The sequence below is a fragment of the Microcaecilia unicolor genome, chromosome 9 (assembly GCF_901765095.1).
Source record: "Microcaecilia unicolor chromosome 9, aMicUni1.1, whole genome shotgun sequence".
NCBI classification, from domain to species: Eukaryota; Metazoa; Chordata; class Amphibia; order Gymnophiona; family Siphonopidae; genus Microcaecilia; species Microcaecilia unicolor.
In genome coordinates this window covers 38,643,065-38,668,472 of record NC_044039.1, presented here as the reverse complement: position 1 = coordinate 38,668,472, position 25,408 = coordinate 38,643,065, and the positions used below count along the sequence as shown (strand labels likewise).

The window sequence follows — 25,408 nt, the reverse complement described above, 5'->3', positions numbered from 1 at the left end:
GCATTGACCCTGGGATCCCCTAACAGGGTACCTCTGAAATATCATCATCGGTATTTGCTAGATTACACAGAAGATTTGGATTACAAGAGGCTGGCACAAAATGGGCCAATGAATTAAATGTGAAGATAACAGCAGAACTGGTCCAGAGACATGTGCTGAACATACAGCGAGACTCACTTTTCTCACGATATTGTGAATTACAATATAAATTTGCACTATGACTACACACATCTCCAAGCCGTGCTTACCGGGCAACGATCAGCTCTTCAGGAGTGTGACCAAAGTGTAATTCGACACAAGCATCATTGGGCCATATGTTTTGGACATGTCCATATATTGCTCGTTTTTGGTCTCATCTAATGAAAGTAGTTCACGATCTTTGGGGATGTCGAGTCATGCTTAATCCTCTGATTCTGTTTAACAGGTATCAATATTCCTCTCAGGCCCCATCGAGTTTAGCTGCTTTTTCAAGAAAGTGATCTTAATAGGGAAAAAAGTTATTCTACTGTGTTGGCGAGAGACTTGGGCACCAACTGTCAACATGTGGCGCACAAACATGATACAGCTGCTCAAGTTAGAGCGCTGTGGAATTAAGGACATTTCCTCAAAGGAAGGGAAAAGGTTTCAACGAACTTGGGAAAACTTTTGGAATACTTTGCAACCAGTGGCATGCAGGCGTATTCTTGAGAGTATTAATGTCTCCTTGAGGTGATTACTGAGTGCATGGGAATGTTACAATGGAGGATAGGGCGGGAGGGGAGCAAGGAGGATGGGAATTTAATACTGTAGGTCAGTGGTGGCGAACCTATGGCACGAGTGCCAGAGAGGGCACGCAGAGCCCTCTCTGTTGGCACGCGCGCTGTCTCCTCAGCCCCTTCCAGCCCCCCTCCGAATAAGTCATACTTGCATCAGGCCGGCCTCCCTCCCTCCCTTCGAGCACCAGGGCCCCCCCTCTGAAATTTAAAGGTCATACCTGCTCGGGGATAAAGCGTCGACAGCGGCAGTGAAAAGTGCTGGCTCGGTGCGCCTTCAGCCTTCCCTTCGTTCTGTCTGTCAAGCGCTGGTCCCACCCTCATTTCCTGTTTCCGCAAGAGCGGAAGTAGCGCTTGAGAGACAGTACGAAGGGAAGGCTGAAGGCGCGCCGAGCCAGCGCCTTTCACTGCCGCTGTCGACACTTTATCCCCGAGCAGGTGTGTGTTGATTTCCTTCCCCAATCTAAACACATCCACAGAATACTTGCTTTTCTTGTGGCTAAAAATGCACGTGCTCTGGGGGAATACCCGGAACAGTTGTTGTCAGCGTTAAGAAACAGAAAGTTCCCACCAGAGGCCCAGAAAAGTAATGGGACGCTTCACTGGTTACAAATTGCAGTTGCTATCACAGATCTTTCTCTGCCAAAAGATGTGTAGAGCAGCAAAGAAAAGAAACATTGGAGAAATAAATATCCTACAGAAAAAAAGGGTCAGGAAAGAAAAAAGCGAGAAAATAACTTTTTACAAAATAATTGCTTTTTTTGCCGCTGCTCCTAAAGCTGTTTTTATTTGGAACCTGGGAGATGGGCAGAGCTTGGGGTATAATTTATGGGCAGTTGGCATAATCGGAATGATTATGTGACGTGGTTTCCATCGGAAGCTGGTTTCAAGCCTGGCACTACATTCATTCATCTGGAGAGCTGAGTTTCATTCATAGACTGAAATAATTGATCTGCCTCCAGTGGGATAAGGCTGATTGTTTACCATCAGTTACTGATATAATTCTTTGAACTATTGACTTTATTGGTGGCTGCGTACATTGATAAAGTATATGATTGATGGCTATTGGGTACATATAGTAGGGCAAGTCTTTTTGCGATGTATTTACTACAGAAAGTCAAATTATTTAATAATAGATGGTAAAAGTGCCATTAAAAATGTGTTTGGATGTATGTGTATGAATGATGGTGTGAGAAGTTTGATAGGCAGAGTTCCTGTGGAGCCATGTGTTGTATATGAATGATAATTGCGCATTTGTCTTTCATTAAAGAGTTAATTATTGAAGTGGAGTACTTTAGTATTTTCTTGCTGAAATTTGTACTCTTAGTTTAAATTAATTTCTCCTATTGGTAGGAGATTATAATTTATGGAAGCCATGCTCAGCCCTTTCTTAATTAGGCCTGTGCTCCTTGGGTGTCCTGCCCTCAAGGAGGAGCTGAGTAGAGAATAGCAGATATGCCCATGAGTCTACCTGCTGAGTGGAAGGAACCCAGGGCAGCCTTCAGTGATCAGCTCACGCTGCTTGTCAGCAAGTGCCACTGAGAGAAAAAACAAAAACAAAAAATACAGTAACAGCAGAACACTGATCTATCAGGGCACACCGTCATCGAAAGATTTGTGAAATTAAAAAGAAAAAAAGGATTCTGACTGAAAAACAAAATCACCAGACAACAAAGGTAGAAAAAATCATTTTATTTTCATTTTAGTGTTTGGAGTATGTCCAATTTGAGAATTTACATCTGCTGTCTTATTTTGCACTGGGTATACTGGAGCTGTAACAGCTTACAGAAATGATTTATAATGAAAAAAAAATCATGTTATTTTTTTCTCCTATACTAGTATAATAGTTTCAATGATGTCTGTTTATATGCGCCATGGCTGGTGTAAGGGGATGTGGCTATCATAGGGGTGGAGTCATATGTGGTAACCCCGCCCATAATGAGTACCGGCACCTGTTGGCACTTTGCGATAAATAATTAGGTTTTGGGTCGCTGTTTGGGCACTCGGGCTCTGAAAGGTTCGCCATCACTGCTGTAGGTGATGTTTGCAATTATGATGTACATGTTCTTGTACAACAGTTGAATAAAAATGATTGAAACATAAAAAGCAAGTAAATAAATCTCAAATAAGTGGATTCTAAGCACCAAATATTCTGGAGGACTGAAAGGCCAAACCTACTGTTGCATTGCATTAAAACAAACAAACAGATATCCATGACACAGCTCTGCAAATATCCTCCTTTGAGGCCAACCTTGAGTGTGCTACCAACACCACCATAGCTCTGACATTATGAGCTGTGACAGGTCTCCAAATAGTCAAACCTGCCTAGGCTTAAGTGGAGGAAATGCACACTAACTGCTTAGCAAATTTCTACAATTTGCTGACACAGCCCTCATCCTAAGAGGGCTGGGTTTGAATCCCACTGTGGCTCCTTGAGACTCTGAGCAAGTCACTTAACCCTCCATTGCCCCAGGTACCAAATAAGTTCTGTATATATGTAAACCACTGACGGCAACCCACAGAAAGGTGGTATATCAAGTCCTTTTCCTTATTAGGGTCAAAAGAAACAAAAAGCTAGTGGACTTTAAGAGCTTTACTCTGCTCCAGACAAACAACCATGGTTCTCCTGCTATCCAGAGAGTGCCATGTGCTTTCACCTTTGTGGGGGTGAGATCTGAGGAAAAGAAAATATTGGCAGGATGACAGACTGCTTAAGATGGAATTCAGGATGACTACACAGGGCTTCAGTTACTACAGCTTAGAGCTCACTAACTGTGCAAGCTGAAGTGGCCACCACCAGAAATAAGACCTTCCAAGGCAGGTACTTCAGATGAGAGTGTGTAATCCTTGTCCCTTGCCCCTAGAGGCTGGAATAAGAGAGGCAATCAGACTTAGATATAGGCGTAACCAATAAAAATCTTTATTGGTATCTCACTAAGCCAATACAAAATAATTGTTCTCTCTGGAGCAGGTTGTCACCCAGACGCACAGACTGAATAAGAAAACTGCTCAGCAAAATCTATCACATATATTCTGTTGTACGTTTTGTTTCTCCAAAATCATGTGATTTCTCCTAAACTAACTTTTGATCATATATGGATATTCCTGTTTCCTTCCATTACACAATACACTAATATACAAAAATGGCAATTTCCTCCATTGTATCATCCTCTACTCGTGTTCACATGCACACCCTTTGTGGCAATTGGCTAATTCCTTATCAGTAACACGTGCTCCCAGCGTGCCAAAACCATGTTGAAAACATGTACGTATTATGAAACACCTGGTGTCCTTCTCTGAACACATATTTCCGTTGGAGCATCTTGGCATCTGCAGGGTCCTCAGTCTCTCATCACCACCAAGGTTATATCCAAGTGTATCTGCCATATATGGGCCGCATAGCCTCAGTTCAACTAACTAACTCCCTCAGCTCTAACCCACGTCGTCTCTTCGCCACCCTCAATTCCCTCCTCAAAGTGCCCTCCGCTCCCATCCCCCCCTCACTCTCTCCTCAATCTCTGGCCGACTACTTCCGTGACAAGGTCCAGAAGATCAACCTCGAATTCACCACCAAACCTTCTCCTCCTCTTCAGCCTATAACCCACTCTCTCAACCAACCTACCCAGGCCTCCTTCTCCTCTTTTCCTGCTATCACCGAAGAGGAAACCGGCCATCTCCTCTCCATCTCGAAATCCACCACCTGTTCCTCAGACCCCATCCCCACCAACCTACTTATCACCATCACTCCTACTATCACCCCCACCATCTGTCATATCCTCAACCTCTCTCTCTCCACTGCAACTGTCCCGGACACCTTCAAGCATGCTGTGGTCACACCACTCCTCAAAAAACCATCACTTGACCCTACCTGTCCCTCCAACTACCGCCCCATTTCCCTCCTACCCTTCCTCTCCAAGATACTTGAACGCGCCATTCACAGCCGCTGCATTGATTTTCTCTCCACTCATGCCATCCTCGATCCGCTCCAATCCGGCTTTCGCCCCCTACACTCGACAGAAACGGCACTATCTAAGGTCTGCAATGACCTGTTCCTCGCCAAATCCAAAGGTCACTACTCCATCCTCATCCTCCTCGACCTATCCGCCGCTTTCGACACTGTCAATCACAACCTACTTCTTGACACACTGTCCTCCTTTGGGTTCCAGGGCTCTGTCCTCTCCTGGTTCTCCTCCTATCTCTCCCATCGTACCTTCAGAGTACACTCTCATGGTTCGTCCTCCTCCCCTATCCCGCTCTCTGTTGGAGTTCCTCAAGGCTCTGTCCTTGGGCCCCTTCTTTTCTCAATCTACACCTCTTCCTTAGGCTCCCTGATCTCTTCTCATGGTTTCCACTATCATCTTTATGCTGACGACACCCAGCTTTATCTCTCCACACCAGAAATCACTGCGGAAACCCAGGCCAAGGTATCGGCCTGCTTATCCGACATTGCTGCCTGGATGTCCAACTGCCACCTGAAACTGAACATGGCCAAGACTGAACTTGTTTTCCCACCCAAACCCACTTCTCCTCTCCCTTCACTCTCTATCTCAGTTGATAACACCCTCATCGTCCCCGTCTCATCTGCCCGCAACCTCAGTGTCCTCTTCGACTCCTCCCTCTCCTTCTCTGCGCATATCCAGCAGATAGCCAAGACCTGTCGCTTCTTCCTCTATAACATTAGCAAAATTCGCCCCTTCCTCTCCGAGCACACCACCCGAACTCTCACCCACTCTCTCATTACCTCTCGCCTTGACTACTGCAACCTACTCCTCACCGGCCTCCCACTTAGCCATCTATCCCCCCTTCAGTCCATTCAGAACTCTGCCGCACGTCTTATCTTCCGCCTTAACCGATATACTCATATCACCCCTCTCCTCAAGTCACTTCACTGGCTTCCGATCAGATACTGAATACAGTTCAAGCTTCTCCTACTCACCTACAAATGCACTCTATCTGCAGCCCCTCCTTACCTCTCTACCCTCATCTCCCCTTACGTCCCTACCCGTAACCTCCGCTCTCAAGACAAATCCCTCCTTTCAGTACCCTTCTCCACCACCGCCAACTCTAGGCTTCGCCCTTTCTGCCTCGCCTCACCCCATGCTTGGAACAAACTCCCTGAGCCCATACGCCGGGCCCCCTCCCTACCCATCTTCAAATCATTGCTCAAAGCCCACCTCTTCAATGTCGCCTTCGGCACCTAATCACTTCATCTCTTCTCAGGAAATCTCATCTACCCCAACTTGACATTTCGTCTTTTAGATTGTAAGCGCTTCTGAGCAGGGACCGTCCTTATTCGTTAATTTGTACAGCGCTGCGTAACCCTTGTAGCGCCCTAGAAATGTTAAGTAGTAGTAGTAGTAGTAGTTCTTCCTAAGTGTCACCTTGACATGTAACATGTACTTTTCATTTACTGAGAAAGCACTGTAGCTTACATGCAGCTGCAGGAAGAAACTAAAAATATGCTGACGACAGCAAAGCAAGGAATACTGAGGGCCAACAGAGCCATATTACAGGCCAAGTATAGGAAGGAATATACAACAGGTATTGGTGGCTCAAAGGATCTTTCATCAGCTGAGTTTGTGCTTCACTGAGGGCAAACAATTAAAGAAGCACAGAAATGGATTTACTTCCTACATGATATGCGACAGTTGCACTAAACCTAAGATACAGAAAGTATTCAAGCAGTTTATGTGGGTTAGGAGAAAGGATCTTTCCCTCACACCAGATAGCAAACCTCTTCCATTTGAAACTGTATGACCTCCTTTGTGGAATCCCTCCTGGTAGCGGAAAGGACTTCTGAGACACTGTCTGACAGGTTCAAGAAGTCAAAGTTATGTTCTCAACATCCACACTCTGAGGGTTACAGACTCAATAGTGGGATGTGGCATCAATGTTGGACACGTCTCACTTGACTTCTGGTTCCCTCCTTTTATGGAAATGTTCCATATCTGACTCAGCAAGTAAGGAACTACGAGGGCATTGTTCCCTACCCTCACCTAAACTTCAGAAGAGTTCTTGCTATAAGAGGAATGGGAGGCTATTCATACAAAAGTCCCCGTCTCCAGTCTAGGAGGATGGCATCTGATGCTAGGCAGCTATGTCCCCCTATCTTGGAGCAAACTTGAGGGACTTTCCTGTTAAGGTATGGTGAAAAGATCTATCCAGGGGGTGCCACTCAATCAAAAGATCTTGTAAGCCACCTCTTCCATCCAAGTACCACTTGTAAGGTTATAAAATACAACTTAGTTTGTCTGCCAGGCAGTTGTCCTTGTCTGCCACATCTGGCCCCCGAAGGTCATCCCATAAGAAATGGTCCAGTTCCAAATCCTGACAGTCTCCGAGCATGGAAGGTAAGAACCTGTTCATTCCCACATGTTAATACAGTACATGGCTACTACTAGGCAATATTCACCTGCCAAGTTAACACAATGTTGTTGGCCAACTGAAAGCCTTTCGAGAATTCCATTATTCCTCTCAATTCCAGGAAGTTTCTCCTGGGTTGATTACAACACCTGTGAAGTAGAGAATGACACGAGGACGAGGAACCGCAGTAACCACAGGGATGGGGACGGGACAAACTTTGTCCCCATGTCATTTTCTACTTTGAAGCCTGTTAATGAATTGGACTGTTATTTATGTTTAAGTGATGCCTACAAAGATATTTTGATTTTTTGGAAAAACAAGCAAACATACTGGCCACAACTAGCAAAATTTGCATATGGGATCCTATACATCCTGCTATCAGCACATCTTCTAAGAAGACAACTTCTATTCCAGGACGGACTGTGGAAGACAGGAGAGCTACATTGAATCCTGAGATTGTTGATGACTTCTTATTTATCCACAGATTAAAAAAACATAACAGTGCTTTATAAGGCATATTTTTCCCCTCTAGGGCATATAGAACGGGTTGTATTTTATATCCCTCGACATTTTAACAGTGTGAATTAGGATTCCTTGGTGTAGTAGAAATCACCTATTGCTGGGGTTGGAAGGGTAGAGGGTGGTGATGGGAAGGAGGGTTATTACAGCATATTGTTCCTTTTTATACTTTAATAAAAAGATTTAAATATAAAATCATAAGCGGTCAAGGCTTCTGCAGATGAGGACAGAGCCCACGGGGGGCGGAGACAAATTTTGTCCCCGTGTCATTCCCTACTGTGAAGTCCATCTACATGGGTCTCAAATTCAGTCTGGATGCATCTAACACTCCTTGAACCTTGCTTTCCTCCAAGAGAATTCCATTTACCACTACCCTCTGCTGCCTGTCAGACAACCTGTTTTCAGTTCATTTCACCCTTTGGGTTCTAGTTTCAACCCACTCTGCTTATTCATAAGCCTCCTATGGGGAACTGTATCAAAGGCTCTGCTGAAATCCAAGCAGACTACATTCAGCACGTGTCCTCAATTTAATTCCCTGGTTACCCAGTCAAAGAAATGAATCAGATTTGGTTGGCACAATTTTTCTTTGGTAAAACCAGGTAGTCTCAGATTTTGCACCCTGTTGGATTCTAGGAAGCTCACTATCCTTTCCTTTAGCAGCATCTCTTATTATTTTCCAACCATTGAAATGAGGCTTACTGGCCTGTAGTTTCCCACGTCTCTGCCCCCATTTTAGTTAAAAAAAAAAAAAAAAAGATCATATCTGCTCTTCTCAAACCCCCTGGAACCTCTCCCATCTTCAAGAATCTATTAAAGAAATCTTGAAGAGCACCTGTCAGGATCTCTGAGCTCCCTCAATATCCTGGGATGCATCCCATCTGGCTCCATGGCTTGGTCCATTTCCAGTTTTTCAAGTACTTCATAATTTCTTCTGTGAACAGTGCAATAATTTACTCCCTTGTCATATATACCCTTGCCAGCCAATTGTGGACCTTCTCCAGGATTTTCTTCTTTGAACACAAAACAGAAATTTTGTTTAGCACATCCCGTTTTTTCTTCATCACTATCCACATAGAAAGCATCAAACTTTGTCACACAATTCCATTTTTAGCCTTCTTTTCCTCAACATACTTGGGAAAAAAAAAGTCTTGTTGAATCTTTATATCTCTAGCCATTTTTTCTTCCAACTGTACTTTTGGTAGCCATATTTCTCTCTTGCTTCTTTTAGTTTCATCTTATAATCTTTTCTGTGGTCATCGTTTTGCATTCTGTATTTCTTGACCACCACCTCTTTTGCCTTTATTTTTCAGCCACTTGTTTGGAGAACCATTATCGGTTTCCTTTTTCTCTTGCTTTTGTTTAAATACCTTACACAAAGATCTGTTGCCATATTTATAGCTCCCTTCAGCATTGACCTCAGTCCTTCCACTTCTATGTTTACCCAGCTCCTTATTCAGATACTCCCCCCCATTTTATTAAAAATCAGCATGTTTGAAATCCAGTCCTTTTAGTTTTGTGTGTCTGCACTCCATTTTAGCTGTTATATCAAACCATGTTGTGTGACGATCACTACTGCCCAAGTGGAGCACCCACCCACACATCAGACATGCTTTCTCCATTTATAAGCACTAGATCTGGCATCACCCCTTCAATGGCGGGTTGTGTCACCATTTCCCAGTTATTCATATCTGAAATTTCCATACATTAGAACTCTATTTCAATACGGACAAGTGAGTCAGTGACAGGTCACATGTCAGTTTTTTTAGTGCTAATGACCTGTTAAAAAAAAAAAAAAAAACCTTAGTTTCAGTGTTACAAGGGAAAGGTATCACACACTGGAAAAATTCTCATAAGGAAACTTTCATATGTATGATTTTTTTTTTAAATCAGGATTGAAGTTCACTTGCTGTGGGGATTTTGGCATAGCATGGAGTTACTATATCTGTCTCTCACTAATCTAAAGAATTTTTATGGAGAAGTTTAAATAGCAACTGCCTGTACTGCACCCTTTTCTGGCCAGGATTTCAATTACTCACTTCCATGAGAGCAACTGCTCAAAATCAAACAAACACAACATTCTCTCAAGAGGAAAATTATTTCATGTTTATGATAATCTGCCCTTCATTTCCCTGAATGAGTTGAAGTCAAACCTGCCTTACTTTCTGTTCTACTCCCCTCACACAAACACACACCCAAACTGATTACTGTTTGTTACAGCTCATCATTAAGTAAACCTGATGACTGTTTTTACCCTGTAACTATCACTGCACATATCTGAAAGCAGATAGAGGCTCCCTTACTGTCAAAAAAGCACCACACATTTGAAAATATTACAGTATGTGAAAGTTGAAACTGACTTCCACACATCAAGCACCTGCTGCCCTCACTCACTATTCATTGTTCATACACAGCACAGTAATCATCAATTTATCAATAAAACTAGGAATTGGAGGAAAAAAAACAGGACAATGATAACATAATGTAAGTTTTTATTTTGAAGCTGGAGTCAGAGGCCGGCCAAAATTGAGTCACTCAGATTCAACTTCACTAAGATCTCACCAAACAGCAGCTTGCCCTAAATAGAGCTTATCCAGCCGCTGTTTGAAGCTGTATCTGCCGCCCAGTGGCGCAATCACAGCAAACGACAGGCTGTGACCACCAAAGACATCTGTTTGGCTGACACCCAAATCAAGTCATACCAGGAATCTGTCAAATATGCCAGCTTCATCTCCACATGCGGAAATTCAGCAGGAGGCTAATTGTTGGACTCCAGGAAGGAATCCAAAATCTATTGCACCCAGCATATGAGCTGCAGATAACTGCCTGCAGAGACAGAGAAAGCACTTCTGAACTGTCAGAGGAAGGCTGTGCTGAATCCACCAGTTGAGGCTGAGTTTGGCTTGGAAACAAACAGCTGAGAAAGGACCGCTGAAGTAGTCTGTGGAATTTGGCCCAAGTCCAAGATAGAGGACATTGCACCCAGAACTTATACAAATCCCCAAACCCCAAGACCTGGTAGGGTGTAAATCTTTTGCTGATGAGAAACAGGAAGAAATGCCTTCCCTAAGCCTATGTTGAATATCATTCCCAGATACTTCAAGATTTGTGTTGGAAACAACTGACTCTTGGTGAAATTGAATACCAATCCTAAGGATTGAAGAGTAGCTATCTTGGATGAAATTTGCAGTCTCTTGATAAAAACAGTTGTAAATCAGCAAGTTGCGAGGTAAGGATGAACCTACAAACCATCCTTGCGGAGGAAGTAAGCCACTACTACCATGACTTTGAAAAAATGTCTTTGGTGATGTGGAAAGGCTGAATGGCATAGTTAAACTGATAATGTTCTCCAAGGATTGCAAATCACAGAAATCTGTGGGGAGGGGAAATAGGAACATGAAAATATGCTTCCTTGAGATCCAGGGAGGTTAGAAACTCTCCCTGCTGAACGGAAACTATTACAGACTGCAATGTTCCCATTGTGAAATGTTGAACCTTTAACACTGTTGACTCTCTTGAAGTCCAAAGCCATGTAGAAATTATCCCCTTTCTTTGGGACTACAAAGTAAATGGAATAACTTCCCATTCCCTAATCGCAACTGGGGACAGTCTCTACTGTGCCTAAATGAAGAAGTGCTTGCAAGGTGGGATTGAACTGCTCGACATTTGGGCTGGAGCTTGCATGAAGATTCCAAGAAACAATCTGCAATGGAATGGGAGAACTCCAGTTTATAACCCTGCTTTAATATTTCCAAGACACATTGATCAGAGGCAATTTGGGTCCACTCCTCATGGAACCTGGAGAGGTGTCCTGCTATTATGAAACCCGAGGAATGAATCGAGACCCCATCATTGGGATGTGCGGGAGGCATTGATAGACCTGGAGTTTGACGCAGTGTTTTTCCGTCAGCATGAAATGCGGCTCATTTTTGTTGAAGTGGGAACCTGAAAGTTAGATTTGCCTGGTCTGTAGCACTTGGTCTCACAAAACCTAAGACAAGGCTGAGAGGATTTAAAAGAATCTTTAGGCTTGTCCTCTGGCAATCTCCGAGACTTGGAGTTTCCTAGGTCTTTACCAACTTCTCTAGACCTTCTCTAAACAAAATTTCACCTCTAAAAGGTAGCTTGCTAAATGTGACTTAGAAGCAACATCAGCTGTCCAGTGCCTAAGCCAGAGCTATATTCTTGCTGAGATTGTCAAGAACTGGCTGGCATGGTTGCGCATTGGAGCTAACCAGTGTGACTGAGGGACAGAGCTAGATGGTGCAGCATAATATGGCTGTTTGTACCATTGTGCACTACTGATGTCAAGCTGCAGTGGGACTTGAACCAACAACCTCTGGATCTCTGTGCTCACTCTCAGCTGGTTGCTTTAAGCATTAAGCTATTCTACATTGAAGTAGTTCTGTAATGTTGCTAGCTGTTCAATACAATGAAAAGGTGCAAAAGTGCAAAAGAAGCAATTAGAGACACTACAACATACAACTAGTGGTGCTGCTGATACAGTGGTGGCTGGAACCGATATGCAAGAGTTTTGGCCAGTATCAAATGTGCAATACCAGAGAGCAGAGCTGCTGTGGAAAACCAATACAGCTAACCTTTAGTACTGTACCGTAGTGCTAGCTGCCCCAGTTCACTGGGTAAATTTCTCTAATCTGCACCCTCCACTGCTAATCTAATCCTCCACTGCTAACTCCAGACTCTGTTCCTTTTATCTTGCTGCACCATATGCCTGGAATAAACTTCCTGAGCCGGTACGTCAAGCTCCATCTCTGGCCATCTTCAAATCTAAGCTAAAAGCCCACCTTTTTGAGGCTGCTTTTAACTCTTAACCCTTACTCACTTGTTCAGAACCCTTATTTTATCATCCTCCGTTTAATATTCCCCTATCTCGTTTGTCCTTTCTATTTGTCCTAATTAGATTGTAAGCTCTGTCAAGCAGGGACTTTCTCTTCATGTTCAAGTGTACAGCGCTGCGTACGTCTAGTAGCGCTTTAGAAATGATAAGTAGTAGTTTAGGCAAGCATTATGGGAGAGTGAAGTAAAATATGCCACATCTGAAACAGAGTTGAGTTCCACAGCTTTTAATATTATGCACAAACCAGCCTTGAACCTGTGACATTCAGGTTGAAAGTCAGCCACCTTCCAGAATAAACTAAACTATTCTGCTCCTCAAAGCATTGTAAACACTGCACCTGGAGAAAATCCCAGCATGGCAACATGCTCCCACTCTTCCATAGTTACCATGGAGGTCAGGAGAGAAATGGGCACTAGCCTCGTAAAAAAAAAAAATCAAGATACAAAACTTCTCACAGAAACATAGAGCCAATACCACTAAGCTTGACTATACTAAACTGCTTTGTAAAGATGCTGAAAAATGGAATGCCTGTACTGCCAATATAGATAGAGTTCTGGTAACAAAAAGAAAGTGGGTGCAAAGCAGGAACGGGAAACTCCTTCTATGGAAATCCAGCAGGTATGAGAAAGGAGTAGAGGATGACATAATGCAAGATTCCACATAAGGAGTCACAAATCAGGAAAGGGATCTAAGTGTTATTGTTGATGACATGTTGAAAACCTCTACTCAGTGTGCAGCGGCAGCTAAGAAAGCAAATAGAATGTTAGGTATTATTAGGAAAGGAATGGAAAACAAAAATGAAGATATTATAATGCCTTTGTATTGCTCCATGGTGCGACCGCATCTCGAACATTGTGTGCAATTCTGGTCACCGCATATCAAAAAAATATAGTGGAATCAGAAAAGGTACAGAGAAGGCCGACAAAAATGATAAAGGGGATGGTACGACTACCCTATGAGGAAAGGCTAAAGCAGCTAGGGCTCTTCAGCTTGGAGAAGAGATGGCTGAGGGGAGATATGATAGAGGTCTATAAAATAATGAGTGGAGTAGACATGAATAGCTTGTTTACTCTTTCCAAAAATAGTAGGACTAGGGGGTATGCAATGAAGCTACAAAATAGTAAATTTAAAACTAATCTGAGAAAATATTTTTTCACTCAACATGTAATTAAACTCGAATTTATTGCCAGAGAATGTAGTAAAAGCAGTTAGCTTAGCGGGTTTTTAAAAAGTTCTGGATAGCTTCCTAAAAGAAAAGTCTATAAGCCATTATTAAAATGGACTTGGGGAAAATCCAGTGCTTATTTCTAGGATAAGCAGCATAAAATGTACTATACTGTTTTGGAATCTTGCCAGGTACTTGTAACCTGGATTGGCCACTGTTGGAAACAAGATGCTGGGCTTGATGGACCTTTGGTCTGTCCCAATATGAAAATATTTATGTACTTATTATTGTGCAATTGGATGTTATCAATCTGGTTCCTCAGTTTAGTTTTAAGTGTGATAAAGCTACTTCAGACTCAAAGCTCTAAATTAAGACTTACTTTTTTTTTAATTATTGCGGGAATCAGGTAGTACAGAATTCTTTAGTGAAGCACCAGGTAAATGACCAGACACGGGGCTGTGTTTTGGCAGTTGCAGCCACCTGCCTCAGAAGTCACAAATAAACGCACTAAACAGCAGTGGTGTTCCTTGGTCGGCTGCCACCCAAGGCGGATCGCCGCTGTGCACCCCTCCCCCCATGTGCAGCACCTCAAAACACCTCCCTCCAGGTGCACTGTTCTTACCTCCTGGGGTGCTGGGAGCAGCCACACGGCTGTCGGCTCCGCCGGTTCCCTGCTCCCTCTGGCCCAGAACAGAAGCATAGCCCTGTGTCAGCTCATTTCCCTGGTGAGTCAACAAAAAAAGTTCCACAAATTAAGTGAGGAAAACTTTCAGGGCGTTTTTTTTTTTTTTTTTAGTAACTGCCTTCTGTCAAGTAACTGAGGGGACTCAAAGCTCTCTAAACAAAAAGGTATATAAAAATATGAGAACACTAAATAGGCCATTTCAGAGGACCTAACAAACATGGTGCACTGCCTTGATGCTGTTCGCTGGCTCCCAGCCTAGGAACAGCATTTAACTCACTCTGGAAATATAAGTAAAATCTTAACTCACCACAGGCAACGTAATCTTTTTTGGCGACTGCTGCCACCAACGAATTCACTTTAGGCAAACGTAGCTTTTCCACCTCAGGTGTGGAAATGGGAAAAGACACAACATAGCCTTCGCCACCCAAAGGGTAGCATCCGGGGTGACCCACTGAGCAGTGATAATTTGCTGCATAGCCTCATGCACTGGAAACGACTTAGGCGATCTCCTACTGCTCGCCTAGGATTAGCAGAAGAAGCAATATTAAGAACCTGGAGAACTTTAAGTATAAAAGAACGTTAACTCTTCCTTATGAAACGCCCACATCGGAGTGGAATCAACAGATTCCTCTGTAAACAGCTCCCCCTCCTCAATTCCTCCTGCATCTGTGCAGAAAGGGACTGCCCTGACATGACTCCCTCACATTGAGAGGGAGACAGGGGAGCAATACACCTTACTTCTGGAGTGCAAATGTCTCCTCTTTGGGGAAGGGTCCATCAGGGGAGACCGAGGCAGGAAGCAAGCCAGAAATCTCCAAAAGCTGAGCTAAAAAGAAACCATCAGTTCCCCTATCGGACTTCAATATATAGGCATTATGGAGCAGTAGAAAGAACTTGAGGGGAAAAAGGTCAGAACACCCTCACCTCTGGAGAAACCCCTGGAGCAGCTGACATCTGTAAGACCCTCCGAAGCAGTCGGCAGCGCTGCGCCCGAAAATCGCGCAGCTGTAAAATGTTTGCCAGATCACTTTCAATCCCATGAGGAGAATAAGCCCATGTCTCTCCCACATGGGAAACTAACGAGGCCTCCCTGAACCTGGTCCCCTTTGCCAGAGGAGAGCCTGTACAGTCACACAGACACTGCCCTGATGATGCTCTCCGCTTCTCCCAGCGGGAGCACCTTTTATCAACTTCGGCAGCCGTTCCAAAGAAACAAAAATAAAACTGCGACTGAACCAAAGTTGAAATAAAATGTAAAGATGCACTCACCCCAGGAGAGCCAGCCCTCAGGAGACCTGCCTGTCAAACTCAGTGCTGCTGTAAGTACACTCACACCCTTCTCCTGTACCAAGCCCTTTATACTGGTCCAAACCAGTATTTCTCTTGCAGTCAAGACTCTGGGCTTTAAAGCATTAATGCCCAATTTTTTTTTTCATTCAGGAAGGAGAAAGGATGAAGGGCTGGAGAGGGGAGAAGTGTGGGGGAAGCATAGGCACCCCATATAAGAGGCTTGGGGAGGCTAAGCCTCCCCAGCCCAGCTCTGACCTTCCCCGCAGCCCTGCCGAGACTCCTGAAGAAATCTTCTGCTGCCGCCGTTTCTATTGAGCAGCGCAGCAGCAGCCAGGAACGACATCTACGCAGCTGATCCGCTGCCGCCACTTCTCTCGGAGCCAGCATAAGAAGAAAAAGAAGCGCGGGGCTGCAGCAGCGTTTCTTTTTCTTCTTCTGTCAGCTAAAGAGGCCCGGGCCGGAGGGAGAGAAGATAACGTGGCCACTGGCTGGAAACGGTAGGAGAAGAGAGAAGGAGAGCAGGGGAGAGCCAGGGGACATGGCCAGCGCAGTGGAGAGCCAGAGAGCAATAGGGAGAGAAAGAGGGGACATGGAAAAGAGCAGGGGAGAGCCAGAAAGAGATGGGGAGAGAAAGAGGGGCCATGGGCAGGAGAGAGAGAGAAGCTGCTGGGGAGAAACTGGGGGACACCCTAGCTGTCAGACTAAGAAATGCTGGCTGGATGAAAGGAGGGAGAAAGAGGAAAAATGCTGGAAGGAGGGAAGAAACTGGTAGGGAGGGAAAGAGGAAAGACACTGGAAGGATGGGGTGAGAGAGGACATGCTGAATGGAAAAGGGTCAAGAGAGAACTGTCTAGAAGGAAGGGAAGATAGAGGAAGACAATGGACGGAAGGATTGGGAGAGGATAATGGGTGGAAGGATGGAGAGAGAAAGAGGGATAACACTGGATGGCATGGTAGGAGAGAAAGAGGGAATGTGCTGGACATGGATGGAGGGGAGGGAAGTATATGCACATGGATGGAGGGGAGTGAGGAGAAATGCTGGATATGGATGGAGGGGAAACTGTTGAATTTAAGAGCTGGATCGGGATACTGAAGGATAGGGACAGGGCTACAGATGGTAGACAGGACGCATAAGGTCGGACACAGGAGGATGGTGGACATGGTGAGAGAAAAAATATCAAATGGAAAGAAGACTGCATAAAACAGAAGCACTGGGACCAAAGCGAATAGAAAAACTAAATGATCAGACAGCAAAGGTAGAAAAAAGTATTTTATTCAGAATTTATTAACTGGAATATGTCAGCTTTTGGAAATGTGCATCTGTGATGTTTTGCATGTAAATTTCAATTTTTCTAGTATTGCTGCATTCTGATTCTGACTTCTTGAGGTAACTTTCCAGTTCAGTATTTTGCCTTCATATCTGTTGTGTCATGTGTTTTTCATGTGTGATCAAGGTGCAGTATTCTGCTAGCGTGTAGTATTTTCAGCCCTTTTTGGGGTTTTTTTTTTTTTTGTTTCACTAGGTTGTGCACTGGAGTTTTAGAGCCCCGTGTAATTACAATGCTGCCTTTCCACGCATAAGGTTTAGCTCGTCCTGTCCTTGGAATTAGTACTGTTATGGTTTGGTAAGGCAATATGAGTGTGCTTTTGCACAAGTTTGTGTATAGTGTTTTGCAGTGGAGAGATTGTGTATTGGCCTTACTGAGATGGCACCAAATCATCAGAAAGGGTTTTAGAGCCTAAATCATGACACACTACCTCTTGAAGGATCTACATATAGTCGTTCATAAAAGGAGCTCATTGTGAACACTTTCCACCCTAAAAGGGTGTTTTGTGGCTCTACATGAGAATTGTGATATTATGATCCCTTGTTTCATATTGTTGACGGTCTGCATTTTCCGTATGGGTGGTATATTGGTTTATTAGGGTCTGCCCAGTGTTATGGTACAGTAAGGTTTATGAGTGTGTTTTTGCACAAATTTGTGCATAGTGTTTTGCAGTTGAGCAATTGTGATTAGTACATGCTTTGAGCAACCACTTTATTCTTTGACATATGATACTTATTTAATATCTAAATTTAATAAAAGGTATTGTGACTTATTTTTACTTATTTTTTTCTGTTGTCAGACAATTATGGATGTAAGCCCCGCCTCTGGCCCCACCCCTAACCCCGCCCCCTTTAGCCTCCCCAAACAGTTGGGCCACCGACCGCCTATGGGGGGAAGTATCACCAGCTGTACCCCCTAAAGCCGACAACACTCAGCCTTGCACCCCAAAGCTCCACTGAATTGAGAGACCCAGAACAGGTGTCACCATCAGATGCGACCAGGAGCTTGTGAGAGACAGTCCATCCCCTGTTGGAGGCAGAGAATACTGACCGATCAAGGCGCATTCCATCCTATAAGACAGTGCAGCTCACTGCTCTCTATCTCTAATAAGTTTTGGATTCATCTGCTGCTGACCATGAGGAACAAACTGTTATCACAATGGGCAGAGGGCTAAACTGTGCAAGCACAAACATCCATGACATGTTTTGACAGGAAGGCTGATGAGTAGCAAGCAAAATAAAAGTTGCAACATTGCCCTTTGGCTAAGAAGTCACAAATAGCACCTTAACCTAAAGGCACTTCTACAATACATGGTTACAGATTACCAAAGAGGTCATTCACTAACAGTGCACACTAAAACTGTTAAAGCTTAGTATTTACTGCAAGACCCACTGCATAAAAAGATCCTGCAGGAAATAGTGCATGTTCTTCAGCATTACATCTTAATTATGATAATAAATATGCACTGTGATACTCAATATAGGAACATAACACCATTTACCGAATTAGAAGTGAATGAATTTTAAAAGTGTTACATATTAAGATGAAAAATCACCTATTTATTGTGCTTTGTGCCATTTTAAAAACAAAGCAATATAACAAATGAATGAGGAAGAAACTTGGGTTTAAAGTACAGGAGAGAACTAGAAAGAGTAAAATAGCAAAGAAGAGGTAGCTAGGAAAACTGAATAGCTCAAGAGGACTATCAACTATCCTGCAAAATATTTCAACCAGTTCTTCACCACCTGTCCCACCCTGTTAATTAAAAATCTCCTCATCTCAATAAAAATGCTACCTATATTTCAATGACTGAAGGTTCTCCATCATTTTGTTAGGGCCAAATTCTGCAAAAGTCCTAAAACACACTGATTCGAAAATATTCAGCCCACAAAATTCTCTCTTAAGCTGCAATAAAGACGTTCAAGTTGATTAAAGCGATATTAGAGTCTTCCTTTCAGACATGTTTGTTGAAATTGTTATACCACCAATATTGACTAACAGATCTAGGTAGTTTACAATTCTAAATAAAAACTGAGCAGGAAAAGAATGTCAATATCAGATAGAAAAGAAGGCACCAATTTTATATATTATATATACATATACACACATATACTTGAGTCAATTATCTATATGGATGATGTCACTATTTACATCCCTTTTCGAGGGGACATCCAAGGAATTCTATATAGGATTAAAACTGGCCTTGATTTAACAGAATCCTGGATCTCTGAATTCAGGCTAAAATTAAATCAGGAAAAGACTACGTTTTTGGTAATAATCAATTTGTTTGACCATGATCCCTGCAGCAATTTTAGCATTGACCGTCTTTCTTAACCTTTGGAGTCCACTCTAAATATTTTAGGGGTTGTTGTTAATCAGAACTTAACCTTTGAATCTCAGATAACCTCAGTGGTTACTAAATCTTTTAAATTACTTAGGAAGCTGAAGCACATTAGGCCTTTTTTTTTTTTTCAATTGATATTTTCATATTACTTGTCCAATCTCTTGTTTTGACCCAATTTGATTATTGTAAATTCCATCTATGCAGGGTGTAAAGAATGTATCTTAAGTAAACTGCAAACTGCTCAAAAATTGATCCTGGTGCTAATCTCCCCCTATATTCTCCCCATTATGCTTTATTACTGAATTTTTTTATACATTTGCAATTCTTTCCTTATTGAAACTTGTGGGTTTATGTATTCTGTTTCATACTTTATAATGACTTTTTAGCTCGTTAGTTACATTGAACTCGAAACTGTATGGGAAAATGTGGGGTATAAATGTCAAATATATATCTACTATAATAAAACTCACCCTCAACGTTCTGAAGTCACTCAGTCACTCCCTGAAGGGTTCATGGATTCATGGTGGTGAAGCCACAACGCTAATCATGTCTCTCAGCCCCGCCCTCGCATGATGGACCAATCAGAAAAAACACACTCAATGTTCTGAAACACAAAGGACCATCACAAAACCGTTCCCAGGCAACACTAGGCAACGTAAGACGGACCTATCAGAGGAAACTACGTGGCAATAAGGGAGGAGCATTCACCAGCAGAATGGCTCATTATCTGTGCAGCACGGAGAGCACAGAACCACCGCTTGAACGAGAGAAGAATATTCCTGTTGTGGGTATGTGCAAAAATAGACCGGAAGGGGGGGGGGGAAAGAAATTTTCAATGCCTAATGCCGGTAATGAAGAGTTCCGGAGGGCCTATAGCACAGACTATATTTGGGTTCGCTAGACGTCGAGTCGGTGGAGCCGGAGAACAGTGTGCCCCTCACCATCTGGGACGTGGGCGAACAGGACAAGCTGTAGCCCAGCTGGAAGGATTACCCACGACCCATCCAGCAGCAAATTTCCCTACTCCTTCCCTGCCTAGGAATCACTGGAGACTGGCTGCAAAACTAACGAAACAACCGCACACCGACACACCACCTCCATCATTCGAAAGGCATCCACTCTTTCTACAACAGAAATGCAAACTAATAATACAAAACAAACAAATACCCGGTTTCTCACACGGCTGCAAGTAACTCCCTACCCCCTTCCTCTTCCCCTTTTGCTAAAGCAGCCAAGGACGTGCCCAACCATCCCCAGCCTCAGGCAAGCCATCTCCCACCTCGGGGATTCCCCAAGCACCTGGAAAAAGACGGCGCTGCTTCCCGCAGCGCATAAATGTTCCAGCATTCCCCTGCAGCAGGCCTGAAATGGACAGAACATACCGGATCACCCCCCGACGGCCCAAGACCGTGCTCCTCTCCCTTCCGCCAACTTAAAACAACCATCCGCGTCCTCAGGCAAGCCATCTCCCACCTCCAGGATGCCCAGAACCTCAGCCCAACGGAAAAAGGCGGCGCTGCTTCCCACAGCACATTTCACTTCCAGCGTTCCCCTACAGCAGCCCTGAAACGACCAAAAAATACCGACAGACCAAGAACGTGCTCCTCTACCTTCCGCCCATCTAAAACAACACTGCTGCCTCAGCACAACACAAAAAAAAAAAACAGGAAAAAACAATCCACCACTCAGCAAAGGCTGACCCCCCTACAACCACATTTACATTTCACCAACAGAAAGACACCCCTCCACAAACCTCCTTGACAGACAAAACCACACACACACAATACAACAGAAACACACCCTCAAAGCCACACACCAATCCATCCCACTTTGCCAGCACAGCACATCCCCCAACCCCCCACCCAAAAAACAAAAAAAAAAAAAAAAAAAAAAAAGACACACAACCCACCCTCACACACACACACACACACACACAAAAACTCTGTGACACATACACACACACAAAAAAAAGCCACATGCTAGCACCCGTTTCATTGGTTTCGGAAACGGGCCTTTTTTACTAGTATATACATAAACAGGTCTGTTGTATGCATTCTGAAATCTATGCACAGGAGCACGTTCCACAGAATACAGACTCATGTTGCATTAAAATTTCAACCACCATTTCAGAGCTCCACCAGTCAGCCATTTAAGGCCCTAGTGCAGTGATTCCCAAACCAGGTCCTGGAGAGATTTGCATGCACTGCCTCCACTGCATGCAAATCTATCTCATGAATATTCATTGTGGATATCCCAAAAACCTGACTGGCTGGGGAGTCTTCAGGACCAGATTTGGGAATCACTACCCTAGTGGTCAGACTAATATGACCCTGAAGACCAGGGCCAACATTAGGGGGAACGGCCAGAGTAAATATCCTGGACTCTCGTATCATAGTTGGCTAAAATACAGTCAGCTGACAGAATTTGGACTCCTTCCCAAATTTTTGTTCTGTATAACACTGGTCCTTCAGAAGACCTGGGTTCAAAACCTGCTTCTACATATACTATGAAAGTCACTCAATCTCCCATTACCTCAGGCACAGGTACACTATTCTGGTGCAAGAACACATACTTGTATGTGGTTTGTTGTATAGAGCCCTAAACAAAGGTGCTTTACATGCCAAAATAACAGCTGTAAAAGAGAAAACCAGAGTATTTAAGTAGGGCCGCGGGAGGGGGGGGGGGGGGACAAAATTACCCGGGCCTCCAAGGGGGGCCCAGCGCCGCAGTCCCACCCACCCTCCGTCGTCGACCGTCTGCCACCGGGCCGGGCCTCCTGCATTGAAATCACAGTGCCTCTCACCTCCGTGTGAAAGCGCTGCAGGCAGCAGGGCAGCAAATCACCTCCCTTCGGGCCTCCTTCCCTCCCTGTGACCCGCCCTCGTCTGATGTAACTTCCACGAAGGCAGGACACAAGGAGGGAAGGAGGGCCAAAGGGAGGCGATCTGCTGCCCCGCTGCCTGCAGCGCTTTCACATGGAGGTGAGAGGCACTGTGATTTCAATGCAGGGGGCCCGGCCTGGTGGCGGACGGAGGGGGGAGTGGCAGGGGGCCTTGCCCCAGGCCCGTTCTTCTGACCTTGGGTAATTGACTCTACTCTCCATCATCCCACTACAAAACTCACAGCTCCTTTTACAAAGCAGCGCTATCAATTAGCATGTGCTGATTATGAAAAAGCCCATGAGAATTGAATGGGTTTTTTCACATTGAGGATGTTTTACAAAAGCACGGTAGCGTTTTTAGCGCATACTAGAGAGGCCCATAGGAATATAATGGGCATCTCTAACGTTTAGCGAATGACTATTTTTAGTACACACCACAACTGCTAGCGCACCTTTGTAAAAGGTACACTCAGTAGTATTCCACTAATGGGAAGTGCTGCTTTGTAAAGGCGCTTTGCAAGTGCTCTCGGGCTTAGAAAAAAAAATAATACCCAAAATTTGAGTATAATTTAAGTGCACTACAAAAATTTAATTACAAATAGAAGTGGGCCTACTCTATTTTGCTTCCTCAAAAATGAAATACTACAGAGTTCGTCACAAGCAATGAGTGTTTTACATCAAATGTTAGGACAAGAAAGAGGGGAGCGGAACACATTTAATGCAAATGCCAGCAGACAGGTCCAACTAGCAATTTAACTATGCTGGAATGCTAACTATGGTTTGCAAATGCAGTGCTATAAGCTGGTAGTTTAATGAAAATATCAAACAATGATCTAAAAAATAATTTACAGTTCCATCCGGTAATAGCATATATGGTTACCTTCCATCTCTATAGTAAAAGCCTAAAAGACAACAGGTACTGTCAATATTGCTGTGGTCAACTCTAGTGTACTGTACAGTAGGATGAACATTACTGCCTCCATTCTGCAGGACTGAGCAATATTCCACAAGCCGACTACAATTTGTATATAGCATGAGTTAAATTAGCATGTAACAAATATTTCAAAATGATGGACCACTTATGCAGAGATTTCACATTTTAGAAGCCAATGAATTACATGCTGAAATTTAAAATGTTTGCCTTTCAAAACAATGTACAGTGATCACAATGGTTAAAAAATGATTTTTTTTTTACGCTGAAAGAGTTGCCATATCTCACGATGGGATATAAAGCTCAGATTACATTAGTTCTGCCAGTTAGTTTTATACCAGTCACGGCATAATGATTTTGCGCAAGTAATTTGCCATGATATTTTGCAGCACATTCATAAATGCACTGATTACCCTGCCAGTATACGATCTATGCTAATGATGTATTTCTACTTTCTCGGGCTGAGACACAGAACGCAGAAAGCTCTGCAATGGAGAAGAAATTCAACAAACCTTTACCTTCCCACCAGGCCACAAATACGGACGGAGACTGTAATAATAATGAATAAGAGGCACAGCTGCGCAATACATCACTTTCTGATTCCACCTTCCACCTCTTTCACTGGTTGTAAATCCAAGAAAAGAAACACTACGCGGCTCATTTTCAAAGCACACAGACTTGCAAAGTTACATAGGTGACTATGCAACTTTGTAAGTCTATGTGCTTGGAAAAAGAGCACCTACATCTTCTAGGCGAAGGAAAAGCGGCCTTCTAGTCACATTCTCCCGCTTTCCTAACATAAAACCATCCCAGACACTTATTAAACCAATACATTTGAGAAAAAAATTACAGTGTTATTATTACGGCTCTCTCAAGGGCAGCAGAGGAGAAAGCAACGCAACCAGCACTACCAAGTCCCACGCATTTGACTGCCTGCACACACCAAGCACATTCAAGGAACCGGGACCCCCGGTGCAGCATATCTCCCCCTTCCCTCCCCGCCCGCGGTCAACCTTCCCCCCCCCGACATTTCGCCCTCATTTTCAATCTCCCTCCCCCTCTTTCGCCTACCTTCAAATAGGTCTTTGAGGTCACACCGGCAACAACAATTCCATAAAGGCTAGCTGCCTGCAGCAAGCTCCACAGCTTGCCTTCTCTCAGGTGTCCCGCCCCCTCTGACGCAGCTTCTTTCCCCTTGCTGCGGCCCCGCCCCCTCTGACGCTACTTCCTGGTTTGTTTGTTTATTTCGGCAGGGCCGAAAGAAGCTGCAGTCGTACTCGCGAGCGATATTGCTGCTATCGAGGAGGTTGGGAAAAAAAAACAGGAGACGGGGTGTTCCTATCTATTCCATTGTAAGGGCTGAAGCCAGTGGGCGGGGCCTGCCGGCAGTAGGCGGAGCTTGCAGCCGTTTTAGTTCACTCAAAACAATAGCCAACGCTATTGAAAACAATAGCAAAAAGATTATTAGAAATAACGGACTGCATATGCGTAGTCTATCTGTAAAAAGTCTAATCCAGTTGGATAGACAGTGCCTTAAAATGCAGAAGACATTTTTTTCTTTATTTGACAGCTTTTTAATTTATTTGAAAGCTTCCCATATCTACTACTTTTTTTTTTTTTTTTTTTGTTACATTTGTACCCCGCACTTTCCCACTCATGGCAGGCTCAATGCAGCTTACATCATGGGGCAATGGAGGGTTAAGTGACTTGCCCAGAGTCACAAGGGAGCTGCCTGTGCCGGGAATCGAACTCAGTTCCTCAAGACCAAAGTCCACCACTCTCACCACTAGGCCACTCCTCCTTCTCTTACTACTATTAAACATTTCTATAGTGCTACTAGACTTACCCAACGCTAACATGAAAAGACAGTCCCTGCTCAACAGAGCTTACACTCTAAATTGGACAGACGAAAGACAGTACATATAAATTGGACAGACGAACCGACAGAACGTATAAATATGGTGAAATAAAAATTGAATATCACTAAAACAGCTTAAACAATTATTGCAGCTGGTAGAAACATCAGTTATAGACTGTATTTTGTGCTTATTTTTCTACACTGTTCTATACACAGCAGTGGCGTAGCCAAGGGTGGGCTTGGGTAGGCCCAGGCCCACCCACTTTGGGTTCAGGCCCACCCAGTAGCAGCATACCTATGATGTGGCTGGCAAGGATCCCCAAGCCCCACCAACCGAAAACTCCCAACAAGTGTCCCTGCTGCATACCTTGTAAATAGGAGATCTTCGCCTGCAGTGAGCAGTGACATACATACTGCTCGCACCAGCCCCACAGCCT

The 25,408-nt window shown here is 43.9% G+C and overlaps 1 protein-coding gene across 3 annotated transcripts in view; it reads right to left on the bottom strand.

Moving 5' to 3' along the window:
* The window catches only part of MICAL3 (microtubule associated monooxygenase, calponin and LIM domain containing 3), a 441,368-nt gene extending 417,104 nt beyond the window's left edge, over nucleotides 1-24,264 (bottom strand). For all 3 annotated transcript variants that reach the window (XM_030213784.1, XM_030213786.1, XM_030213785.1), the window contains exon 1: nucleotides 24,185-24,264. The gene's annotated coding sequence lies outside the window, so the exon portion shown is untranslated. The remainder of the gene's footprint in view (nucleotides 1-24,184) is intronic.
* Nucleotides 24,265-25,408: the final 1,144 nt, after the last annotated feature.